At 32.9% G+C, this 15,690-nt stretch overlaps 1 protein-coding gene across 1 annotated transcript in view; it reads right to left on the bottom strand.

The window, feature by feature from the left end:
• PTPRD (protein tyrosine phosphatase receptor type D) overlaps positions 1-15,690 on the bottom strand; it is a 2,130,336-nt gene that overhangs the window by 1,158,503 nt on the left and 956,143 nt on the right. Inside the window, exon 7 of the mRNA XM_073806125.1 lies at positions 14,129-14,178. The gene's annotated coding sequence lies outside the window, so the exon portion shown is untranslated. The remainder of the gene's footprint in view (positions 1-14,128; positions 14,179-15,690) is intronic.

Below are 15,690 nucleotides of genomic sequence, written 5' to 3'. Positions count from 1 at the left end.
TTAATCAGAATTATGTGTGAGCTAGACAGATAGGAACGATAATTTTTAAAGTTTCATAGTTCAACGACAGATGATTTTAAACTGAATTTCCGTAAACCAAAATTTACTTACGATAATGGCTAAGGGGTTTAATGTTTACTCACTGTGTTAATGTAAATAAAAATTTTAGCCAGAATAGAAGTGTATTTTCTATCAAATGTTCTGAAGATCAAGGTGAGTACAATTCTAAGAAGCTGGATTTATTCGCATTATATGTACACAAAGTGTTAAGGAAAAAGTACATAATGTTAGATTTAGAAAAACCTTCTGGGAGCATTAATAACACAATGATGATTGTAAACAAATCTGTAGCCACTAGTTACCACATGATGAGCAACATTTGTGGTATGTTTGTGTATATGTATATGTGTGTGTTTGCATTCACACACTAGGTTACTACGGTAGTTGGGTTTTTTTTGTTTTTGTTTTTTTTTTCCTTTCTTTCTTAGTCTTTAACATATAACTGGTGCTTAGTTTTTACAGAGGGGAGGTAATTAACACAAAAACAAAAACCTATTAGCCTCTCTTTGAAGGGCTGCTTAAATGATTTCTTTCTTCCCTGTCACTTATCCCCTCAACTTTGTTTGGTATAGTGTAAACAGCACGAGTTTTGGAGTCTATCCTGTTGGTAATATATGGAAAAACTCCTTACTTACTATCTTAGAATCTCTAATTTTTATTCTATGATAATACCTCACAGAGATTTTGTGAAAATTAAATAAAATAGTAAGTGATTTATTTTAACTATGTACTTTACTAGAGTCCACTTTTCTCCCCTTAGTAATTTTTTTTTTATATTCCGTGTTTTCTCCCCACTTTGCTTTTCATATAAAAATATAATATTCATTCCTCTCAAAAATAACTTCTGCAAAAGTGATCTAAAACTAACCTGCATCAGAATCAACTTTGGAATGCTTGATTAAATGCCACTTCCCAGTCTTTACTCCAGATTTGCTGAATCCAACACCCTGGATGGCAGGGGTGCCTGAAAATTCGGTGGTTTAACAAGCTTGCTCTGGGAATGCTGTGCACACTAAATTTGCATACAACTGATCTAAACCATCATGCTTACACAATGGGCTTAACAGTCCTGTATTATATTCTAGTACGTCTTTTCTGAGAAAATCTAAATCATAGATAGCAGGTGGCCTTCTACATTTGACATAAGAAAAGCTAAAAGTGGGAAATGGAATTAATTTCACTTAGCAACTCAGCCTCAACAGACATGATGCGGGGAGGATTTTGTCCACTAAAATACTCACCAGAAGCCTGAAGGCTGACTCTGCTTTTTGTGATTTTTGACCTGTATTCTGAATTCTTTGTATTCCTTCTCACTAAACACTAATAAATGTATTCCTTTTCATCTTTTTGTTTTAAATCTTAATTTGGGGAGAAAAAAATATCTTAGTGTGGTACAGAAATTATAAAGTAAGAAGTCTGTGGTTAAGAAGACAATTTTGTCTTCTGAAAATTTGAGCATATAAAATGACAAAGCAATTATATGATGAAATATTTTAATATTGCTTTAATTTGTATAAGGTCTGCCTGCCTGAATATTTCTCATTCTTTTTGTTTTTATAGATGAAAGATAAAATCGCTCATTAGAGTAAAATTAATATAACATACATTTGCAAAAGCAGCTCATTTCAAACCACAGGTTCAACAAAGTAGATGAAAACACATATATACATTGAGTTCACGTCCATAAAGATAACTTTCAAAGATTATATTAGAATATCGTCTGGGTATTTAGTTATGTACTTTTTTCTTAGAAGTTCACGGAATTTTGAATGAATGAATGAAAAGCACTTTCCTAAGCGGTATTTTTAAATGCTTTTTTTTAACATCTCTATTGAGTATAATTGCTTTACAATGGTGTGTTAGTTTCTGCTTTATAACAAAGTGAATCAGCTATACATATACATATGTCCCCATATCTCCTCCCTCTTTTGTCTCCCTCCCACCGTCCCTATCCCACCCCTCTAGGTGGTCACAAAGCACCGAGCTGGTCTCCCTGTGCTATGTGGCTGCTTCCCACTAGCTACCTATTTTACATTTGGTAGTGTATATATGTCCCTGCCACTCTCTCACTTCGTCCCAGGTTACCCTTCCCCCGCCCCATGTCCTAAAGTCCATTCTCTACATCTGCATCTTTATTCCTGTCCTGAGCCTAGGTTCTTCAGAACCATTTTTTTTTTTTTTTTTTAGATTCTATATATGTGTTAGCATACAGGATTTGTTTTTCTCTTTCTGACTTACTTCACTCTGTATGACAGATTCTAGGTCCATCCACCTCACTACAAATAACTCAATTTTGTTTCCTTTTATGGCTGAATAATATTCTATTGTATATATGTGCTACACCTTCTTTATCCATTCATTTGTCGATGGACACTTAGGTTGCTTCCATATCCTGGCTATTGTAAACAGTGCTGCAATGAACACTGTGGTACATGACTCTTTTTGAATTATGGTTTTCTCAGGGTATACGCCCACTAGAGTACTGGGATTGCTGGGTCGTATGGTAGTTCTATTTTTAGTTTTTTAAGGAACCTCCACACTGTTCTCCATAGTGGCTGTATCAATTTACATTCCCACCAACACTGTATGAGGGTTCCCTTTTCTCCACACCCTCTCCAGCATTTATTGTTTGTAGATTTTTTGATGATGGCCATTCTGACCGGTGTGAGGTGATACCTCATTGTGGTTTTGATTTTCATTTCCCTAATGATTAGTGACGTTGAGCATCCTTTCATGTGTTTGTTGGCAATTTGTGTATCTTCTTTGGAGAAATGCCTATTTAGGTCTTCTGCCCATTTGGGGATTGGGTTGTTTGTTTTTTTGATATTGAGCTGCATGAACTGCTTGTAAATTCTGGAGATTAATCCTCTGTCAGTTGCTTCATTTGCAAATATTTTCTCCCATTCTGAGAGTTGTCTTTTTGTCTTGTTTATGGTTTCCTTTGCTGTGCAAAAGCTTTGAAGTTTCATTAGGTCCCATTTGTTTATTTTTGTTTTTATTTCCATTTCTCTAGGAGGTGGGTCAAAAAGGATCTTGCTGTGATTTATGTCATAGTGTTCTGCCTATGTTTTCCTCTAAGAGTTTTATACTGTCTGGCCTTACACTTAGGTCTTTAATCCATTTTGAGTTTAGTTTTGCGTATGGTGTTAGGGAGTGTTCTAATTTCACTCTTTTACATGTAGCTGTCCAGTTTTCCTAGCAGCACTTATTGAAGAGGCTGTCTTTTCTCCATTGTATAGTCTTGCATCCTTTATCAAAAATAAGGTGACCATATGTGCGTGGTTTTATCTCTGGGCTTTCTATCCTGTTCCATTGATCTATATTTCTGTTTTTGTGCCAGTACCAAACTGTCTTGATTACTGTATCTTCGTAGTATAGTCTGAAGTCAGGGAGTCTGTTTCCTTCAGCTCAGTTTTTATTTCTCAAGATTGCTTTGGCTATTCGGGGTCTTGATTTTTATTTCAGATAAATTTACTAGGGCTGGCTGGAACAAAAATTATTACCTTTAATTTTCCAGTTTCCTACTCTAAGTAAACATAAGTTAATCTTGCTTTTCTTTTGATAAGCAGAGAGTAGTAACACAGACTTTAAGAATAGAATTATTTTTTCTTTACAATGTAGTTTTAGCTAGTAATAATGATTACATTAACTAGACCATTACTGAATTAAAAAGAAAGTTCATAGGCAGGCCATATAAGTCTCTGAATGCTTTTCATTATTTTGGTGGTGTGTCTACCAAAATGCACTGGTCATCATTAGAGATGTGCTTTTTGATTGGAAATGCAGTCTGTCAGCATCAAATAGCTGAACTTATGTCATTCTAAAACTGGACATGCCATCACCACTTTCCTCTTACAGTATGTTCCTACTTTATTCTCAGATGATTTTGTTTCGTATACAATTTCTCAACTGAACTCTTTCATATATAATTTCTTTCAAAATAGGGGATATTTTATATATAGCTAAACATGTTTTTGGGTTTCTTTTCTGGCATAATTATACTGTCTCAAGTAACATAAAAATAGGAACACCCAAGGCTCTTAAAATGAATGCATGTTGTTTTCATTTTTTCTAATACTTCTTCTACTTGATATAAAAACATGTAGATGATATTTTCTTTAAATTCTTTTGGTTTGATAAATAGTACTCAAGGGGATTTTATATCTACATTACTTTTATTAGCTAAGAAACAGAATACTCATGTAAACCATATTTATTACACAACTACAAACTAAGCACATAATCACATATATTCACAGAGTCAACATGCCAGTTTGTCAGAACACTCATTTAAGAAAAGATCTCAACATGGTCAATGAATTGCTAAGATTTCAATGATTTTCTCCTGGCCAAATCCAATGGTCTTTTCCTGATGTTGTTGTTGTTATTATTATCATCATCATTATTTGCGATGCACTAAATAATCATTTAGGAATTTTTCTAACCCTCAGGATAAAAGAATCAGTGGTATACTGGCAAAAGTCTCAGATGCTTCAGCATTTACTCAGAAGCAGCTTCCTTTATTTTTATGTAGAGTAAACAGATATAACATCATAAAATTCCAGTACTCAAAAAAAACACCTTAGAAATCATGTTGTACCACTATCACATATTATAAATGATAAAATGAAGGCCAGAAGGCAATGCTCCCAGAAAATCTTATTAGATGGAAACATTTCCCTTATCTGCCTTCACTACCTTGCAAATCTCATATTCTTTCTATAATCTTACACCTGCTCAAATTTAACACCCATAAGGGAGGACACCTTCATAGACTCCAATAGGCATTTATTATTATCCTAGCCTCTCCTATAACGTTTTCTTCATGTCCTTCTAATAGGATCTATCATCTCTGTTATAGTTCTCTCCGGTTGTGCAGCCTTGTGCAAATTTCACACTTTCTCTTAATCTCAATTTTACTGGAAGCAAAAGTCCCTCTCTCACAGAGGTATTATGCGGATTAAAAGAGATAATCATTGTAAGGAATTTAGCACATCACCTGGCACATTTTGCGTGCTCAATACTTCTTACTATTGTTGTTGGGTTAACTTATGATGTATACACCCACATATCCTTCCCCTTCACTGCTCAGGGAGCTCCAAAATGAGCTCTTATTCAGTCTGTAGCCCAGTGACTGGCACTCGTTATGCATGTGTTTACTTTCAGCAAGTCTCTGTGGGACACATTAAGGAATGAATATTCTCACACACTTGATCCCTGGTGAAATTCTTTCTCCACGTGCCCTTTAGAATAGGCACAATGTCTTCTAATCCTTTGTGTATATACTCTTAACTAAAATCACTTCCAAAAGTTTAAAATGAAACACTGAACGAGCCAGTGCTTTTGTTATATGTGTTCTTAATAGAGTCAGTTTTTTTAGGTTTTACTTGAGAAATTTCATACCAAGTTTAATAAGTGTGCCTTTCTTTGATTTCTCAAGAAGAAAATGAAGTCCCTCCCAAATATATTGGATTTCATCCTTAATTTATATTCAACCTTTTCCTGATACTGTGGTTTGACCTGAAAATTTTGTAGTTTTATCTCTCTATTTCATGCATGGGCAAATGCTCTAGCAATAGTATTCAAAACAATTTTGCACGGTAAGCCTTTTATGTAACATTTTATCTGTCATGCTTGAAATTTACATTAGAAGAACAATTGACTTACTCACTAATGATACTTTTAGGAAACTGTGAAAGTTCATGAATAAAATTAAATTTTATGAATAATTTGAAGTAAAAATATCTTACTTTAATGATTGGCTTAATAGATAAAAGTGTATTTAAACATAATAAATAAATATGTGTATATGTTATAATTATTTCCAATTTTGAAAAGTGCCTCTTTGCAGTGACAAAATAATCAATATGCATAGTGATAAACATGTTTACTCTGCTATTGCGAACAGACTCACTGTACAATAATGACGCCATGGTAAACCCATCTCTATAACAGATTTATATCCTAGTGGATGAACAGACTCACAGTACAACAGTGATGTCATGGTGATCCCATCTCTATAACAGATTTATATCCTAGTGGATGGACAGATCCTATGAACATGGGAAACCAATTTTACTATGAGACCCGTTAGAACCTCTTGAGGTTAGAGACAAACCTCACAACTTTCCAGGGGAGAGTCTACCTTAAGTGAGTTCACTTTAGAGATTTTATAGCTGGGGCAAAAATCTTATTTTAAAAGTCTACACTTGGAAAATAAAAACACGCTTGCTCCCAAATTATAGATGTTCAGAGTTTACGATTTGTCCATTGATTCACAGGTATTTTCAAATGGTGTTTTTAAGGTAGAGGCAAGGGTAGTGGGAAGGTGGATCCCAATTACACTTCTTCAAAATAGAGTATCTGTAATCTGTGTCTTCTCTGTCTCTCTCTCTCTCTTCCCACTCTCTCCCTCCCTCCCCATTACCTCCTATAAATATCCAGCACAATGAAAGTATCATCAGAATAATAACTATTGGATCTGTTTGCTATGTATTTTGGAGTAATAACAAATTTTCCTCAACCCCCTCAGCCTTTCTCCACCCTCCACATTGTTCCATTTCCTTTTACAACAATACAGATTATTGTCCATCCCAGTACATGTGGCAAGAGTGCTAGGAAACCAGCAGAATTTCTATGCCAAGTTTTTAGTGATACCATTATAATTTCTGATAATTTCCTTATGGGCTAAAATGATCGTGACTTGACTTAAGCGTATAATAGAGACATCAATTTGGTTTGAAAAACCTTTTACTTTTAAATTTATTTCAAAATAACAAGGTATTCATAATGACATTATCTCTCCTTGTCATCTACCAGGTTGGAATAAGATGCAATAGTTGAAATAAATGCATGTTCTTGTGTTTTTATAGAAAATATATTTGTATTTCTGTAATAATTATATATTGAAATAAACTCATTGAATATGTGACTATAACAAAAATAACAGATATTAAATAACATACTTAGCCCATTTATTTGAATCTGAGATTGAAAATTGAATATATATAATTGATACACTGAATATATATATATATATATATATATATATTCAATATATAGATATATATAGTGGGATGGTTTGAACTAAATGCAAAAAATTCCTAAGGTCAAATTTTTCAGGTAAAATGTGTCAGAATACAGGTCAGATTGTGGGTTTGTGGATGGATATCCGTTATGATATAGTTAGCTATTAAATATGTGAAATAAGGTATTTTGTGCTGCAAACAAAGCATGACAATCAGTTGTCCCACCTCCAGAGACAAAGAATGACAGGAAAGTTTCAGTTTCCAATGTTTTCACCCTTGTCAAAAAGGCAGATATGAATATATAGAAACCTATTTGAAAGTTAACAGAATGAGAAAAAATACTGTTTTCATTTCTCCTCTCTTAGATTCCTTCAAGTTGAGAGATGCAATTTTCTAGAGAAGATGATGATGACAGAAGTTTATAGAGATCTTTCAATTTCTACTTATTCCAGTAAATTTATCCTTCTATTTCTACTTCTGTTCTCCTGTGATAGTTCATGTTAAAGTTGGAAATTCTTTGCTCATTGGCATAAACTCTTCCTATTCTTTCCAGTTATTTCTTTAAATACTCAGCCATTGCTGATCCTTTCCTTCCATATACTGTCCAGATCTTACTATGAACTCATTTTATAATCCCAAAGACTGTTGAAGTCTGTTCTATTAAATGTTTATTTAATCTCAGCCTCATTCCATAGAATGCTTGGGTGCCAATAGTTACCATTGGCACCCATTCACACATACTTCTATAACCATCACACATATCAATTCACACATACTTCTATAATCATCAGCCCAGGACAATTAGCTATAAAAAGATGGTTTGCCAGATCATTGGCTTTAATGAATCCTTAGAATGTACAGTATTGAATCCTCATTCCCTATTCCTAATATGGTTTTCATTTGAAGTAACAATTGCAAATCATACCTGAAGTAGAAAGAGGTACGACAACATATTCTTGATCCCAAATGGAGTTATTGATTCTATTAGTAGAACCTGCCCCCCAACTCCATCTAGACCAACTCAGTTGTGAATGGTTTTGCTACACAAACAATTGTTCAAATCTAGAATTCATACTTGCTTCTTTTTCTCTCACCATCTACTTCAAATTAAATAAATCCTTGTGGTTCTACCTCCAAAATACACTGTGATCACATCCTGGTCCAAGGCATCACATTTTTCTCTCTCTGAACTCAGCAAACATCTCCTCCTAAAAGTTAGTTCTCCACAAAGCACTTTTCTTAAAATTTGATTTAGATTACTATACGCCTTTGCTTAAAAATGTTCAATGGCTTCCAATGGCATTTATAATAAAATCCAATATACTTATCATGGCTTACAAGGCTAAACCTTATCTCATGTCTCCTTCCTTTTCACTTACTATGGTCCAGGCACACTAACATTCTTTACACTCTTTGAACATTCCAGCTCCCCTTTCCCCTTTCCCTCAGAGGCTAGAAATCTCTTTATACTCCTTCCCCTCTCCCTTCATATGGGGAACTCTACTTTTCCTTTGAAGCATTAAACATCAACTCCTGTCCCAGCTGTTTTATATTTGGGAATGTTTTTCTTCATAACACTTATCAAAATTGAGATTTACTTTTTGTTTATTTAATCCTTTTTCTACTTTATTTAATCTAATAATTTCTACTGTGAAATTGATAAATATATATATGCCTTGTCTGTTGCACAATTGCAACATTAGTTAGCCATCTTCCTAGTACAGAGTAAGTTCTTCATAAATGTTGGCAGAAAGAAAGAAAGGAAGGAAAAAAGGAAGGGAGGGAGGGAAGAAAAGTTTGGAAAGAGGATGTGTTTCAGAAAACAAATGTTTTATTTAGCAAAAGAAACACGAAAAATTTTCTCTAGTTTACATAGAATTAATTTTCTAGATAGCAAAATTTTAGAGAACATATGCTATTGCCAGATATTAGGCCAGGAACTAGAAAATATTTCTAATTTTCAGGGGGAGAAAAACATAACGTTGTACTTTAATAGTTCAAGGAAATAAATACATCATTGAATAGGAACTAAAAATATATAGCTAATATTTTGTGTGTCCAATAATTTTGTTCTAAAGTTCAGTCTTCATTTATATTACCAAAACTTTTTAGTTACTTGGATATTTCTGAATGTATTTTACTTTTTTTTTTCTTCTAGGCTTTTTTAAAGGGTTAGTTTGGGGCTCAAATTATGCACAATAAAATATTCTACATGTTGATAATTCTTCAGTTTCTACTGTTTTTCTTCCTTCAGTATGTTAACTGCGTATCTTTGAACTTTATTTGTCCCTAAACTCTGTAATCTCTGTGAAAATGAAATAAAGTATATTTGCCTGCCATCAATTACTTCTGTATGTTTTCTGCGTCTTCATGGATTTTCTTCCTTTAAGTATAATTTATCTTCAGTGACAGACACCTTCATGAATTAAGGTTTGTGTAACCTGTGCTGTATTTCACAGATAAACTCATTATTTAGCTATTTAAAACGGCTAGTACAGGATCAGACCCATTACTGCTATGTAAACTCTTTGGACCAATCTTCAAGACATTCTTCAGTGTTTCACTCACCTTTGTCCTTCCTGCTTTAATTATCCCACAGTGATTAGTAATGTAGTAAAAGTGAAAATCACCTAATTAGCTTTTTATTAGCACACACTCTATATTTTATCATCTTTGGCTACCTCAGACAGGCAACAACGTCAAAAGAATAACAGCTCTGATACAAATCCCAGGCTCTCCAAACATATCAAAATAAATCAGTATCATTTTTATTTAATTTCAAGGATTAATCTATAAACCCCCAATTTTTCTCAGATTTCTCACTATTATAAAGATTTGAAAAATAATAATTGTTAAAAACATCACTTTAGTTTGCATCTGCTAATCCCAAACTCCCAATCCATCCTTCCCCCACTCCCCCTCGGCAACTACAAGTCTGTTCTCTATATCCGTGATCCTGTTTCTGTTTCATAGATAAGTTTGTTTGTGTCATTTTTTAGATTCCACATATAAGTAATATCATATGGTATTTGTCTTTCTCTTTCTGACTTAGTTCACTTAGTATGATAATCTCTAGGTCCATCCATGTTGCTGCAAATGGGTGGATAAACAAGGTCCTACTGTATAGCACAGGGAGCTATATTCAATACCTTGTGATAAACCGTAATAGAAAAGAATATGTAAAAGAATGCAGATATGTATAACTGAATCACTTTGCTGTACAGCAGAAACTAACACAACATTGTAAATCAACTATACTTCAATAAAATAATTTAAAAAATAAAATAGAAACATCATTTTATATGGCTTGCTTTTGCACTTCCATTGAGTTATGAGTTACTCTGAAGTCAATGAACTGGCTTGGAATAAAAACCCAGAGATTAAAAAAGAAACAGTCTAAATTTGACATGTGCATATTGAAACTATTGAACTTTCCATTTGAAAATAATCATTTAATTCCATTATGTTTCATTACATCTCTCAAATATTTCAACTATTATGGAGGAAATTGAATGTATTTAAATCAAGATGATAACTTGGAGAGGAAACACATATTCAACTCACAAAAGATGCATAATAGGACAATATAATCTGTGGTAAACACACACATATTTATATAACTGACTCAGAATTTTAAGGGAGAAATAATACCGTTTTTAATACTATCATTCTTATCAGACACAAAACACTAGTACGTGGTGCACTGCTGTGTGCACTGCTGTGTTCTGTCAAAACTTTCATACTTATATCTATATGTATCTATAACGATCTCTCTATATATTAATCACAAGGCAAATAAAATCTTAATGAAGTTCATACAATAATACTTTGCAGTCAAGCCTTCAGGCTGTATTTATCATGGTGTTTACATGTTTATTCAATTTACTAGACAATATTTTGGAAGCAACTAAATATATTTTAATAATAATTTTATTTGAATGCCAAAAGGTTAGCCAATATCCTGAGGTGTTTTTTTTTTTTTTAAGATGATTTTTTTTTTAACATCTTTTTTGGAGTATAATTGTTTTACAATGGTGTGTTAGTTTCTGCTTTATAACAAAGTGAATCAGCTATACATATACATATATCCCCATATCTCCTCCGTCTTGCGTCTCCCTCCCAACCTCCCTATCCCACCCCTCTAGGTGGTCACAAAGCACCGAGCTCATCTCCCTGTGCTATGTGGCTGCTTACCACTAGCTATCGATTTTATTCTGAGTTTTTTAATGATTGTGTGGAATATTTATTTTGCAGACTTTTGGTTCACTCCATAATATATAATGGAAATAAGTTATAATACATGTAAGGTTAAAATCAACATAACATTAATTTTGTTATGCTTTTGGATATTTCAAAATTATGGCCACCTGATTTTGGCATGTGAAACTTACAGTGAACAATGCATAAATACATATATTAACTTTATGAAATACTACAAATTGCTTATATGTAGCTACATTATATTATTAAATAATCATAAATATCAGCGTCTTCATATTTATATATAAATTTTACAACAAAAAATTTAACATATACACAGAGCATTTACTATCTTAATGAAAAGCTATCCAGCTAACTATCTTAAGCACACAAGATAATATTATAGAACAATATCTTTAATACCTGGAGATCATTAAATGTGAAGGTTCAAACAATACAGCTTTTATTGAAACCAAAGGAAAATATCTTATCAACCATGGCTAAGGCAACTATTTCTTAGATAGGACACAAAATCATACAAAAAGTAATCACACAAGAAATAAACATAAGAAACTAGAATAAATTAAAATGAAGAACTTCTATTCATCAAGAGACATCAACAGGAGATGAAAAATTCCACCAAATGGTTTCATATACAATATAAATATCCAGTGGTGTGCTAGTAAATGTTTAACACCTAGTACTCCAGAAGAAAAGTCCTATTTTTTTAGTGTTTGCCAATATATGTGGTGTAAATACTTCTACCATGGTGCTTTTAAAACTACTAAGCAGCTCTCAAAATTCTTGACACTTCAACAGTAGGCTCTTATGAATCAGGTTAAGGCACCCTAGCATATCAGTGTATATATCCAGCAAAGGATTCAATACCCATATGTATATGATAAAAAAAAAGGATAAATAACATAATTTTAAAAGGATAGATAATAGATAATACGACAAATAGTTTTAAAAAATAAGTTTTTAGGACCACTAATCTTCAGGACATTCAAATTAAAATATCCCTATATACACAACAAAGTGGCTAAAAGAGAAGGATGAAAAATCCCAGTGTTACTGAGTATCTAGAGCAACTGAACTCTCACATCCTGCTGTTGAAACCTGAAATAACCACTTCGGTAAAATGTCACTCTCTCCTAAAGCAGAACATATGCACAGCCTATATGCCCAACAAAATATATACACATATTCCCTAAAAGACATGTTCCAGATATCCATATGACTGTTACTCATAAGAGCCAAACTCCAGAAACTATCCACATGCTTATAAATGGGAGAAAGGACCACAATTTGGTATATTCACACAGTTGCCTACTACACAGTAATGAGAAGGAGTGATTTACCACAGCATATAATCTTACAAATGTAACTTTGAGCAAAAGAAGCAAAGCAGTACCTATCATATGTTTTCATTTGTAAAACGTGATTAAGTAGGCAAAGTAATCTATCTTCCTAGAATTCAAGATAGTGTTTATGTTCTGTGGGTATAGTTACTAGAAAAGAGCAATTAAGGTGGGGGCTACAATGTACTCTAATTTTTATCTTTTTTTTTTTTTATTTATGTGAGTGCTGGTTATATGGGTGTGTTCATTTTGTGACAATTCACTGAGACTGCACTTAAGCTATGAGCAATTTTCTCTGTGTATGTTTATATAAGAATATTAAAAAAACAGGAGATGACATGAATTTTAAAAATATTTTGTACCATTTTATAAAATGAAATGATCTGTAGGTTTATTTATATATATTTGTAAAATATAAGTTACAAATTAAAAAAATAACTTCTCAAGGATAAAATTATCGTTCTATGCATATCCAAATAACATTTTATAAAATGTCTTCCATTTTCAGCAGAATCCTTCTGGAAGGGCAGAGGGATTTTCCCTTGATTCTATGTGACACTTGTTTTTCATAATCTTACATTGTTTCTAAAAATATCACCAAAGGGAACACATTAGAGTGCCCAGAGGTGGTTGCCTACAGTCTCTTAAAACAACTTCTTCAAGATACATTTCAATAGTGCTGAATTACCAGATAATGAGGAGACGGAGTCAATTGCCTCTGTGTTTCCAAAGATATCGTTCCCCCCCAGATATGAAATGAATGATACAAATGCCCATATTATCTGTATTTTATATGTCAATTACAAGCTAAATCTTCATCATGTTTACTATTAAGGAACAGATAAACACTGAAAATCCTTTTACTAAAATAACCCAATCAGTTTCACAACACAGACTTATGTTTACTTATATTCTGTAGTAATTAATTATAAATGTAATCCATATTCACATTTTTAACACGTTATTGAATGCATTAACCACAGAAATTAACAAATAAATAACACCTCCCCAAATCACCTTAGAAGTTACTGGTGATTTCTTATCATCTCTATTTCCATACTTACATATTTTACTTTCAACTCTCTAAAGCTCCAACATCAAGTTTTAATAGAAGAACCCAATTTTGATAAATCCTGACAGGTTATAATTTTATAAGTTTTACTTTCAATAACTCATTGCCTTATTCATTGGCATCAAATAGACCTCGCTATAAATATTTTTAATATATAAAATTGTCATTCCTGAACGATGCTTCAAATTCACTTAGAAACCTATCAAAGGCTACATCAAATGACTATATTACTATAATCTACTCAAGAACATAAACATTAGATAGAAAATATCACATAGTTTCTTCAGAATTTCCATAAAAGTAAGGTAAAGTATCAAGCTACTTATGCAAATTCCCTTTACTGTTATTAATCAAGCAGAGGTAATAGAGAAAAACTATAAAATTTAGTATATTAATTATAATCTTACCATAGGCTCACAGGTTAGGAATTCAAAGAAGAAGTTCACCACCCTGAGACCTAAAAAAGTACAACCAAAAACATTTTGTATTAGTATAGGTATTGCATTTTAATTCAAGATCATAAAATGTTAAATAGTGATTCAATATCATGAAAAATTTTATTTTATGTATCATTAGTGTACATATAACTTGACAATTTTGACTACATTTGTCTGAAATAGCATTACTGTTACTCAGCTCACATCACTATTGTGATTTGAAATTAATTACTCTAATTTCAGCTCTTTAATGCAGGGATGACAAACAAGCAGAGAAAATTTGTCTCTTTTGCTTCTTGTGGAACTATGGGTGAGGGACACATTTGCAAGCAAAATGTATTTTGCATATATTATTTTAAAAAGCCTTCTCAGTTAGACTCAGTTAACAGTGTCAAATACACACACACACACACACACACACACACACACACACGTTACTGTGTACAAATGTGATTAGCATACCATAATCCAACTGATCTCTTTGCTTTAATCAGTGGGTAATATATATCTCTCCATGACTATAAATATTCTCTATCATCATTTTAAAGATCATGTAGTATTCCATAGTTCATTGTAGTATTCCAATAGCACTTTATGAAACTGGTTATTATTACTGTCATTAAATCAAGACATTTGATTACCATCACATGTGATCATATTTAGTAGTTAACGTGCTTTGCAAGAGTTTTATCATTTTGATGCTGTGGTAACTTGCTCATCAACACACATTTATTACGCCCTTGAATTTGCTTCCTTCGAGGTAGATACTGTTCTATATGAACAAAATAAGGAAACTGAAGATTTCATTTCTACCCTCAATGAAGAAATTAGTAGCATTTATGAGCCCTTTAGAAAACTCATGAATGACTGGTATATACGCAGGTGCTCTACTGTGTAATGTGTTACAAGTTCATAGAAGATAGAAAACTGACATCCATTATGTAAATTCCTTATGAGTGGTGTTGCTTTGGAGGATACGTTTTTCTCAGATTTCTATTCATTAAATCTTTTCTACTACAAATGAAGGAAACATTATATAACACAGTTTATCTGACAAAGGAATGCTATTTAATTCTTAGGAGGCATTATCATATGTGGAAATGATTTTGACAGTAATAGGAACCACCTGAGTGAAATAAAATGTTTCTAACATTCTTCTGATCAAATGTTAGTGGAAAACAAACTATTACTATCACTGAAGTATAAATATTCACATTAAAATGTATTGTTCTTATTCTGCAAATTGAAATGCATGTGCGGAGTTAAATCTTCCATAATGAATGCTCAGACTTTCTTGGTCAAAGTCACCGAACCAAGAGGTGGCAGAGACTCGACTGTACTCTGAGTATCTGATTCTCAATCCACTTGTGTTTCACTCCAGTTACTGGCCATGGCCCCAGGTCTCCGTGTTCCCAAGTGGTTACACTGCTTACTAGCCCTCCATAGATGTCTCTGCTTCCCATCCCTTTTACTAATCCGAATGCACATGGACTAACCTTGCCAGTGTCCCAGGCTCACTATTCTACTGCTTT

This window comes from Tursiops truncatus, chromosome 6 (genome assembly GCF_011762595.2).
Source record: "Tursiops truncatus isolate mTurTru1 chromosome 6, mTurTru1.mat.Y, whole genome shotgun sequence".
NCBI classification, from domain to species: domain Eukaryota; kingdom Metazoa; phylum Chordata; class Mammalia; order Artiodactyla; family Delphinidae; genus Tursiops; species Tursiops truncatus.
This window is presented reverse-complemented; position numbering and strand designations above follow the sequence as displayed.